General features: G+C 42.5%; 1 long non-coding RNA gene across 1 annotated transcript in view; it reads left to right on the forward strand.

Moving 5' to 3' along the window:
• The window catches only part of LOC146831346 (uncharacterized), a 52,428-nt gene extending 43,290 nt beyond the window's left edge, over nt 1-9,138 (forward strand). The window contains exon 4 of the long non-coding RNA XR_014961559.1: nt 8,175-9,138. This is a non-coding gene — a long non-coding RNA (uncharacterized LOC146831346). The remainder of the gene's footprint in view (nt 1-8,174) is intronic.
• The last annotated feature ends 3,165 nt before the right edge of the window (nt 9,139-12,303 follow it).

Genomic DNA, 12,303 nt, shown 5'->3' on the forward strand with positions numbered 1-12,303 from the left:
CTGTGAAAACCAAGCAGCACGTAGTATCGGACATCGTCCATTCTGGGATCAAGACACCATTCCACTGTTGGGACCTAGAGTTGTTTACACCTGGTTGAAGCGAGTACCTTCATCTCCACTCTCAGATGTAGTTCTAACATCGTCCATTTTCGGATCAAGACCCCGTTCCACTGTTGGGACCTAGAGTTGGTTACAGCTGGTCAAAAGGAGTACCTTCATCTGCGTCCACTGTCGACTTCACTTAATAGACCATCAGTGTATGTTGACATGTAAATGTCTGTGCTCTGCATACTCCAGTCTCTCCGACACATCCCCTCAACACTTTGCATTGTATACTTTTATAATCGAGAATCACTTGCCACCTTCGCACATACTTTGCTCCCATCTCTCCCCCCATTCTGCATTGTGTGGCAGAGGTGCCATGCCATGTTTGGTTTGTGTACATAGCTAGCCACGGTTCCCACAGTACGTAGTGTGGTTGTGTCTGCTAGGTGTACATATTGTTTGTCATGTTGTATGTGATTATATAAGGTAGCGCGTTTATTCATGAGCAGTGGTTTCTCCCATTTACATATCGCTGTCTTAAAGAGGATACAGACGTTTTTCTCACAGGTGAAAAGTGCAACCACAATTGCAGTCATTCATTACTATGCAAGAATGTCCAACTGCACGACGCTTCTAAGCTTACAGCCCCCAATCTTGCATGCTTTCTTAAAAGCATGCCAACTCCCACAATCAGACCAACATTCACACAGCTTTCTAACGGCATTTATCTGCTTCTCAATAACATGGACTGCTAGGCAATGTGAGCTGGCATACCGTATGTTCTTACTGTTTCAAACCGGATAACTTCCTCTGGCAATCTCTATTCCCACCCACACAAAGTAACTCCCAAAGTTCAACTTGGCCTTCAATACCTACTTTGAAAACAGATTTTAATAAACGGAGCAAACTGAAAGCTCTTTTGTTTCAAACAGAAGTGTCCCTCACTTCTCCAAAAGTAATTTATCGACTGCAGATAGCACGAACTTCAAGTAAAATGCACTCCCTTTTAAATACGAACTTCCCATTACACTTTGTGAATTGTTACACAATTTTCAACACATCTGACATTTAAGATCTGGCACACTTTTTTAACGTTGTCTCCTCCTGCCTTCTCACAGGCTTTCAAACAGTTTTTAGTCTAATACCAGACTACATTCTTTCGATCATCTCTGGAATAACAGCAACAGTGCCCATAATTCTCGCTCTGTTTGCGGCCATCCTACTATTATTTTAGCTTGTTAAAAATGGCTACGCTCCCTGTAGTAACAAGCATGTCCGACAGAATACGCCTCTACGCGAAGCTACATCAATACCGTGAAAAAATGGAACAACTTTTCGGCTGCCTGCCTCTATCTATTATCGGAGCCAGCTACAACATGACATTTATTTACACATATACAATCTGCGTGCAACCATCTTTTTATTGCAAAACTTGCCCAATCGACTGGCGAATGGAGCTATGCCTTGCCAACATCCCAGCAAACGCTCCCGATATCCAGCAGGTAATGGAGTATCTTGAAAACCATGAACTTGATTGTTCGGGCAGTAGAGCAATGGTGTATGCAACGCAAAAAGGTATCCTGGCGGAATGGGATTTTTGCGCAGCCGTGAAAGATCTCCTGCAACGTGCAACCTTTGACAACATCGCAGATTGCCTGCCAATTCAAATTGCCGCTACAACATTCGAGGAACATTACTGTCCCTTCGAGGATATGAATTGGATCGCTTTGCTTTTCTCACACGATGGCAACAATCGCCTCTTGGAACATTACGCATCTCAAGCCGCTGAAGAACTTCCGGACTGCAATTTCCAAGACTTGTAAGAAATTCACTTTATTCTTGAATTGAGTTTTTCCAACTTTTTGGACTTTTTCCTATAAAATTTTTTAATACACTTCAATTGAACTATTTTCATATAATAACTTCCTAAGTATGCTTAGCCATTTGAACTCTGTTTTCATTATTGGCCCTTACCTCTCCACACTAACCAGGAATGGATGATGTATGGCCTATGCAAATATGCTATTTACTTGCTAAATTAGCCTAAACCCGACATCCATTTTGAAGTCATATCTATTCTTTGTACACACGTCTCTCTGCCTGCCTCTTATCCACGAAGCCCTTTCACACGAATGAGCTCATCCTCAGCCTCTGCTCACGAACTGGCGATCAAGATCAAAAAACACAGCATTGTTTAGGAACTGGTTGGCACAGTGTGGTAATCGTATCCTACCTTTATTTTTATTCTACAATTTACAATCCTTCATGTCTAATAGGTATTGTTTATGTCACAGGGAACTGTAACATGTAATGTGGAATTGACTGATGCAGGAGCTTACGTTTTGAATACAACAGGAGCGGTTGGAGTTTGCCTCAGCTGGATGCTTTAGCTCTTGCACCAGTGGTTCCATTTATGGCACTTACATAAAGACACGTTTCATATAACTTGCAGAGTCCATCGCTTTATCCCACACAACCACTTTCTTAAACACACCTGATTTCACCATTTGTCTTCTGTGGCATTGCAACATTCTGCATTATATTCTTCACGATTATTTCTTTATTCCTGCTTGCACTCCATTCGAACCTTCAGACCGGTAGGGGTGAGTAGTTTGCTTCCCACTCCCGCTATAGTCTAAACCCATACTAACACCACTTGCACAGCTATGCTACAGCGGCCAGTATGCTACAGCGCCCAGAGCACATCAGTTTAAAGCAATCAGCACACGGTTTCATCCCTGAGTGTACCGGCACCTCACCTCAGCACCATCTCACTCTGGGCAAAACAGCACTTTCACACCGCTATGGAAAAATACTTCACTTCACACTCCCTGTATAGCAAACCCTAACCACCCCACAGAGCTCACACCGCTATACTCTAAACCCATACTAACACCACTTGCACAGCTATGCTACAGCGGCCAGTATCCTACAGCGCCCAGAGCACATCAGTTTACAGCAATCAGCTCACGGTTTCATCCCGAGTGTACCGGCACCTCACCTCAGCACCATCTCACTCTGGGCAAAACAGCACTTTCACACCAGTAGAGGTGAATATATTGCTTCACACTCCCTGTGTAGCACACCCTAACCACCCCACAGACCTCACAGCGCTCCTACCCTCCTCTTTCCAACTCTTTTTGCCCTTTTTTCCCCTTACTCGCTTCAACGGAATCACAAAATGGTGGCCAACACTTCCTAGTTGCAACCGCTCGCAGCGCTCACAACCAATAAGCAGCAAGCTCGTGCTCGTAACGCCTCAGCCAATCAGATGGCAGAATTCCCAAATATCAATATCTGTAAATTTCAATATTTCTCAGAAAGTACTGAACGGATTCACACCAAATAAACAAAAGCATGCTTTCTAGACCAAGACCCTTCTCCCTGCCAAATTTGGGGTAATTCCGTTCACCCATTCAACCTGTAGCCTTGTCCAAAGTTTCCTATGGAAATTAACATGGAGAAAACACGTTTTGGGACCCCCCTTTTTTCTCAGCCCCCCCTTGACAAATCACCCCCAACCTTCCCACATAGGAGCTGATATGAACAAAGAATTAGTTTGGAAAATTTCATGAAGATTCATCAAACAACGCCAAAGTTATAAGCAAAACAAAAAATGCTCTTCCTATGGAAACTTGGTCCTAACTATACCTACTGGTGACCGCCAGTAGGTAATATATATATATAACATGAAAGAATGTATTCAGAGAAAATCCCACATCAAAATGTGAAGTCTTTTCTTCATGTCTAATAGCCAGTGATTGGTGCGAAAAACCATGTGACCTTTAATTGCAGTTTACGTTTTTGTATTTTAACCTACACACTGAACTTGTTTCGTATTGCATGAGTAAGGCAGGTGATGTCGAAACGCGTAGCAATGGAGTGAGATCATTAAACCTGTGAATTCAGTGAAGTCGTTGGTGTCGGTGTCCTTTCTTTTGTCGAAGATTGGAGTTGGTGGTTGATTTGGAGCCGCTCGTGACTGGGAAGCGGCAACGCCGACACGCCCTCAATTAGGTGCTTTCGTGGAGATTCCAGTCCTGTTTGGTTGTGATGCTGTAAGCATAACAGGAAGCCCCCCCGGAGCATTAGGAGAAGACGCCAATTTGCTTCCACGCAACAGGTAGAAAGTGTGCGGCGACAGAGTTTCGGAAGACGCTTGGTCAACCGCGTACTTATTTCCTGAGTGGAGCAGCTTTGTATTCGTGATATACCGGGGAGAGGGAGACGGGGCAGGCTTGCCTGAACGAACGACACAAAACCACACAGAATGAGTTTAATGATTTTGCCCATCGTGAAAGCCTTTTGAAACGCCTGGGTGAATTCTGCGAACAACATGGATCAATTATTAATTGAGAGAGAAAATGCTGCCGGTAAAATGTTTTGTGAAGGACCGTTAATGATTAACCTGCAGGCCAGTGAGAAACAGACGGAGAGCTCGACTACTGTGGAAATTATGAAAAAATTAGAAAAATTGAAACGTACAGAGGTCTCAAAATGGTGGGAGGTAAAATCACTCACAATATTTGGATGTAAGAAGAGTCCCGCGAGGACTAAGAATTATAACTGCACCAACTTACGAAAATCCCGACCCGAAAATGTTACGTGAATGGGACGCGAACAGTGCTCAATCAGCAGCAAACATGATGAAAATCTTGGTAAAGTATGCGAGCTCGGACCGGGACAAAATACTAAATGAGATCCGTGAATTAGAAGAGAAATTAAGAACAGTAAGCGACTCAATGGCAATCTCTAATTTTGAAACTGACCTCCAAGCCCGTTTAATCATACATGAGAAAGGAATACGCGAACGCAAGGCAACCAAATTTCAACGAGATAGGTTGGACTATGCCAGAGGTCAAATCTATACGTTTGCAAGAAGATTTGACAGCATAAGAAAACAAAGGTTATCCAAAGCTTCGGCAGCGCAATCTAATAAGAAACCAATGGGCAATGACCAAAACGAACTGACGGATTTGAGCTCTGATGTAAGCTCGGCGGTCAGCTCGGAAAGTGAATCGGGAACAGAGGGAACCAACTACAACCAAGACGTAGCACCAACAGTTGTTGAAGAATTTGTTTTTTTATTAGTGGACAGGACAAAAAGTGTAAGACCGAATTTTCAAAGGAAACCCAAAAACAAAGACCCGCCAGGAAACGGAAAAACAGGCGCCACGGCAATGGAACTGAGGTCAGGAACACGAAGGAAAGATTCCTATCAACACAAATAGGTATGGAACCTCTGACTGTTATTAATTTAACCAATTTGACTCTCACAGGAGAAGAAACCAGGATTCTTGCACTGGGCTTGACATTTTGTATAAGAACCAATTTTGATTACACTGAAAGCAGAATAGATCTCTTTAGATTTATCAGAAAATTAAAAAAAAAAAATATTTGTGCATAAAAAATGTTTGTCACAATTTACAAATACTGACGAATTGCCGATAATCTTCAAATTAGAGATCTGGAAGCTTTATGTACTTTGCACCAATTACAAAATGAGGGAGAAGGTGCATGTAATGATGGCTCTTTGATGGGGGAATTGAAAGGTCTAAATCTATTTGAAACTGCAGACACTAACTTCAGGCACAAATCGACATTCATCCCCAACACTCCTAGAGATGCCATTGACCTCTTTTCTGACCGTGTGATTAAAGATTTCAAGACTATTTCTTTAAAAATCGAGTACTAATTTTCCTAAGAATTGCAGTGACTTTGAAAGAAAATATCACACTATCATGACCAAAATCAAAGAAAGACCTGATGTTGTAATTTAACAGGCAGACAAGGGTGGGAACCTGGTGCTCTGGTCTTTAGAGGCATATAACAGGGAGGCAAAATCTCAATTAAGAGACACTAATAGTTATTTTAAGGTTCCTGCCAGTAATCTAGATGAGGTTAAAGTAAAGTATCATAAAGACCTCTCCAGATGGCGTGGAATGGGCCTTCTGTCTCAAAAATAATTTTTGTTCCTGAAGATCGATAACCCGGTCACTCCCGTGCTATATTTAATCCCTAAAGTCCATAAAAACCAAAAAATCCCACCAGGGAGACCGATAATCTCTGCCATAGGTAGCTTATTTGAATCTACTTCCAAATATTTAGATTCTTTTTTACAACCGTGTGTCAAATCACTTCCTGCTTACATTCAGGATACAGGCCACTTTTTAAGCAAGATTGCAGAGATTGAATGGAAAGAAACATATACCCTGGTAACGATGGATGTAACAAGCCTGTACACCAGCATCGCACATGTTGATGGTCCAAAAGCCACTGGACACTATTTGAAAACCAGACCAATCCAGTTTTATCAACACTCCATGATGCTTTTGGAAATGTGTAGATTGTGCCTCACATATAATTTTTTCTTTTTGGAGCAGACATGTACAAGCAACAACAGGGTACGGCGATGGGCACCTGCTTCGCCCCCAGCTATGCTAATTTGCATATGGGCTGGTGGGAGGAGCAGGTGCTCAAAGTCTTGTACAAAACGACCTGGGAGAAAAACATCATCTTCTGGGCCCGATTTATTGATGATTTGTTTATGGTGTGGGATGGGACCCCTGCCAATGCAAAGGAGTTCATTGATCTTATCAATGACAATGATTTAAACCTTAAATTTAGGGAAACCATAAGCAGGTCATCAGTACCCTTTTTAGACTTGGAAGTATATGTTATGAATGGGAGCATTCATACGAAAACCTACAGGAAAATCACTGCAGGAAACTCGATTTTACACGCGGGGAGTTTTCATCCCCAGTGTTTAAAAAAAGCATTCCATATGGAGAACATATTAGAATGAAAAGAAATTGCAGTGAGGGCATTGAATTATTTAAAGCACAAACTGAGCTCAATTCAAGATTTTTACAGAGGGGTTTTGAGGCTAAAACCTTAAATCAGGCTATGAAAAAAGTTGAGGGTATGCAAAGACATGAACTCCTTACGACATCTAATGAGCAAACTGCCAAAATGAAACAAGAAAAGGGTGAGGCTATAAGATTAATAACTGTTTTTTCAGCATACCAGGCTGACGTTAGACATAGTCTAACTAGGCATTGGCATTTACTCAAAGGAGATCCCATTTTGAATGACCTTATTCCCAACAGACCATTGCTAACGTTTAGAAAGGCTAAATCGATGAGAGATGAACTGGTGGTAACAAGCCCAGAATTAAAATCTAAACCGATGTGGCTCAAACCCAGTCCAGGCTTTCATCGATGTCTCAAATGTAAAGCCTGCAAATTTGGGAAAAATGAAACACAGGTCACATCCACATTGATAAAAAATCCATGGAAAATTAGATGCTCGCTCAACTGTAGAAGTGAGTTTGTAGTCTACATTCTAAAATGCTCTTGCCCCAAGCTATATGTTGGCAGCACGATACATATGGTTCATATTCGAATCTTGCAACACCTAAGGGCAATAAACAACAAAGACCCCAATTATGCAGTTGCCCGACACATTCATGAAATCCACAATGGGAATGCAAATGAGTTATGTTATTTTGCTATAGACCAGGCTCCCAAATCCCGGAGGGGAGGAAACAGGGAGCGTAAATTGAGACAACTGGAATTAAGGTACATTATTCTATTCAACACAAAGATGCCGCTTGGTCTAAACTCTGAGGAAGATTTACATGTTCATTTATAAATCAAATTCAATTAGATAGATCCCTTGAATGTTCGTATTTTAACATAATTGTGTAAACATTTTACTAAGGTCACTATCTGTTTAAAAATTGACATTGTTCTATTAATTTTTTCTCAAAGTGTGTGTACAAATATTGTCAGTCCAGTCGAAATCATGTGTTTGAGACTCGGGGAATCTATAACAATTTGTGTGTTTTTTGCTATATTCAATAAGAAATTTTGCCACAGAGGATGGTTTATAGATCAATATTCATGAGATCTTGTATATAGAAGCACTTGCACTTTTTGTACATAGTAAACCATTTAGATAAAATTATCGTGGTAGCTCTTTATGATGTAACATGGAATCATTACTTACTAAGGATGGAAATTTTAACAATTATCTACGTATAAGTATAAGATACTGTTTTAAGTTTAACAGGCATTTACTGTGTTGCTCTTTGTCATTTTAATTCCCTAAATTGGTTTGCCTTTTAGATATTTCTTATAAAAAGAAAAGATCAGAGAGAGAAAGTTGAATAATGGAGAACAGAATGAAAAGAAGCAACAAACAGACAGATATCAACAAAGATAAAGTTAAAAGTATGAGTTTAAATCATCGATATGATAAGATTAATGAAGTAAACAATTTGTTACCCTGGAGACTTTACATGCTTGATAGACTTCATTTTGAAGTAGACAAACATTCACTGGCTGGCAATGTGTGTTAAAACATGACACTGTGTTAAGATTTTATCACTGGCAATGAGGAATTATGAATTAGTCAGTTGCAAATTGAAAGGTTTGTGATAAATATACTTTCCGGGCTAAGCATTCTGGGCACTTGCCCAGGATCATAGATTAAGAATTTACTTCTTCTTAAATATTATGCGATACGTGAAATGGTTTTTGCACTTTTTTTGAAATTGCACTTTATTCGTATATTGGGAGATAAGCACTAAGGCACTTTATCATTGTAAAATAATTGTTACATTGAAGGAGTTTTATTGGGAACCTTTTTTTTTAAAAATAGAATCTTTCGATGTAGTTTCTTTTTAAATAATGTCCCATTATTTCACGCGCATATATTTTTATACATATATTCATATAGTTATACTTTCATATATGTATTCAACAGTCAAGAGAAAGATTGCATACCGAATATGAAGTAATATGTGGTATTGGACATTATCTGTGTGGATAAAGTTTTGTTTCAGACAAAAAAATGGAAACATAACATGAAAGAATGTATTCAGAGAAAATCCCACATCAAAATGTGAAGTCTTTTCTTCATGTCTAATAGCCAGTGATTGGTGCGAAAAACCATGTGACCTTTAATTACAGTTTACGTTTTTGTATTTTAACCTACACACTGAACTTGTTTCGTATTGCATGAGTAAGGCAGGTGATGTCGAAATGCGTAGCAATGGAGTGAGATCATTAAACCTGTGAATTCAGTGAAGTCGTTGGTGTCGGTGTCCTTTCTTTTGTCGAAGATTGGAGTTGGTGGTTGATATATATATATATACATACATACATACATATATATATATATATATAATATATTCACAAGAATATTAATCACAATGAGGCACCACATACAGCGTGTTAGTTACCCATTTATTTGGCAGCTTTGAAAGGATTCAATAATGCCCCATCAGTTTGTTTTCCAGCATAGCCCTTCAAAGATGTTCCTTCTGGCCAAACGCGTTTCATGTATCACATTACCCTTGCTCACAGAGATTAGCAGCTTGATGTCAGCGCACCTGCGCTTCCTTAAATCGTCTGCCCCGATGGGCATGTGCAACAAAGTATTCTGGTTGATATCACTCATGACATCACTGATGACATCTCAAATGACATCACTGATGACATTATCCTTGTGATAGTGTCAGACCTCCTTTCACCCTAATATAACCTTTGATATATACACTCAAAAATAGAAACTAACATTTTCTAAACAATGGTCATACCAATACCAGTTACAACAACCTATTCAGTAATTCTAAGATCTACATACACATCCACTCATACACCAACAGTCCTATATAGTCACTCATACATGTAGTTACTCATCATATGTATTCATACACCTATACATCCTGTTACACACCGCCACTCATCAATAGAGTTAGTCACACACATAGTCACTGATGATAATAAAGAATCAAACATACATTTACTTGCATATACAGTTATACACACATCAGCACACTTACTTCTACAGAAAGTTACACATACTTACTTTTTTTTAAAAATCACTTAAAGAAACACAGACTTATTCATACAGGAACTCTTCCAATCTCTCACTCTCACATATACTCACTTATATACAGCAAAACTCACATATACTAGTTTAAAACATATGTAGTTACTTATAAAGACACTATTGAGACAGCATTCACTCATTCACTCACTAACACACCCATACACACATTCATCCACCCATACAGTCCTGCACACATACTGTCTTCAACAGACACAAGTACAAATCCGCAACATTCTATTTGGAATAACTTTGGCGCCGGTTGACGAAATTTTGCGAACTTTTCAAAACTCTTGGCCTGCTCCGGTCCGCTCCTATCCTGAAAGTCTCGGGGTGATTCATCAAGCGGGGGCCGAGAAAAAAGGGGGTCCCAAAACGTGTTTTCCCCATGCAATTTTCCATAGGGACCGTTAGTCGCAGCTACAGCCCGAACTGCTGAACGGAATTACACCAAATTTGGCAGAAAGGTAGACCTTGGTTCAGAGTCGTGCCTTTTGCTTAAATGGTGTAGATCCAGTAGTTCCTGAGAAAATCAAAATCATAATCAGATATATATCTATGGCCGCGCTGGATCCGTGCACCGTGCCGTGCACGAGCTGTATTCTAATTGGCTGTCAACACTCCAAATCAGGAAGTGTTGGCAGCCATCTTGTGCCTCGGTAGAACCGAGGCACAAGAAATCTAATTAAAAAACACACAACGCGAAAAGGGGGCAGGGTAGAAACACCCTGAACCCCTAGGCCTGCTCAGGGGGTCCCACAAGGACCCCCAAAGCCCCCCCCATTTTTTTAAAAGAAAATCAGCAAAATCCGTGCTGGGTGCGTGGATCCTGCTGATCAAAAAAAAAAACGACGCGCGGGCTCCCGCGCTTCAATGCTAATTAGCCCCCGGGGGGGCCAAATCCCGGGGGCATGTTAAAAATAAAGTGTAGGTGGGCCCAATCCCCCCCACTCTGCCCCGGGGACCGCCACCCCCAAGGGCAAAGTATGAATAATTGCGGGGGGCACATGCCCTCCCCCCAGCCCCAGGGACCACCACCCCCAGGGCTCGACTTTATTAACATTGCGGGGGGGGCAGCCCCGGGGACCGCCACCCCCGGTGCTTTTTTAAAATAAATAAATACCCTTGTTGTTGGCCTGGGGACCACCACCCTCCAGGGCCGGCTCCTGCGGGTGTCCTGGGGTGCCCACGCCCGGGACACTGTAAAAACCTGCTCTCTCTTCCAAATAACAAAGCAAATTGCTTTTCCACAGAGGGAGCTGCATCTTAGCAGCTCCCCGTGTGGAAAAGTAATGCCGGCTCCCGCAGGAGGCGGGGAGCCGGTGGGACCATGGGGGGATTGGGGACTCCCCCACAGTCCCCAACGGAGAGGTCCAGCCCCGGGGGATGGGGCTACAAGTGGCCGGGGAGGGGGGCAACGCGCCCCCCTCCCCAAAATGTAAATGTTTAAATAAAAAAAGGCCGGCCCCAGGGGATGGGGTCCCCGGGGCCATAAATAGCCTAAGGAGGGGGGCAAGGCAGCCCCCCTCCTATATGCAAAATAATTTGTAAAAAGGGCCATGCCCCGGGGGATGGGGTCCCCGGGCCAATTATGGCCTCGGGAGGGGGGCCACGCGGCCCCCTTCCCGAATTCTTTATTTAAAAAAAAAAAAATTAGGGGGCAGGCCCTGGGGGATGGGGTCCCCAGGGCCAAAATATTAGGAAAAGAAGGGGGCCACACAATCCCCTTCTGAAACAAAAAAGAAGAAAAAGACCGGCATCGCGCCCGAGGCCACGCCCCTTCTTGTAGCACTCTGCAAAGGCTCCCCGTGGCGCATTTGCAGAGGGGGAACACCCTGGTGGCCAACTAGCGCACCAGAAACCTCCAGTATGCGCCAGGGGGCTGCGTTGCAGAGAGGTGGTCTGAGGCCACGCCCCTTTTTACACCTCTCTGCAACGCAGCTCTGTGGCGCTTACTGGAGGTAGCTGGTGGGCTAGTTGCACCCCAGGGAACCTCAGTATTCAAGAGGAGTTAATCCCCCAACTTAAAACGCGCCACAGGGCGCGTTTGCACAGTGGTGAATGGAGGGGGCGGGCCTGATTTCACATGTGTGCAAACACATCCTGTGGCACGGTTTAAGTTGGGGAATTAATTCCTTGTCAATCCTGAGGGTCCGTGGGGGCCAACTAGCCCACCAGGTACCTCCAGTAAGCACCATGGAGCTGCGTTGCAGAGTGTTGTAAAAAGGAGCGTAGCCTCTGAACACCTCTCTGCAACACAGCCCACTGGCGCATACCGGAGGTACCTGGTGGGCTAGTTGGCCCCCAGGGACCCACAGGATTGAGGAGGAAATATTTCTCTAACTCAAAATGCGCCACAGG

This window comes from Triturus cristatus, chromosome 5_1 (assembly GCF_964204655.1).
Source record: "Triturus cristatus chromosome 5_1, aTriCri1.1, whole genome shotgun sequence".
Classification (NCBI taxonomy): Eukaryota; Metazoa; Chordata; class Amphibia; order Caudata; family Salamandridae; genus Triturus; species Triturus cristatus.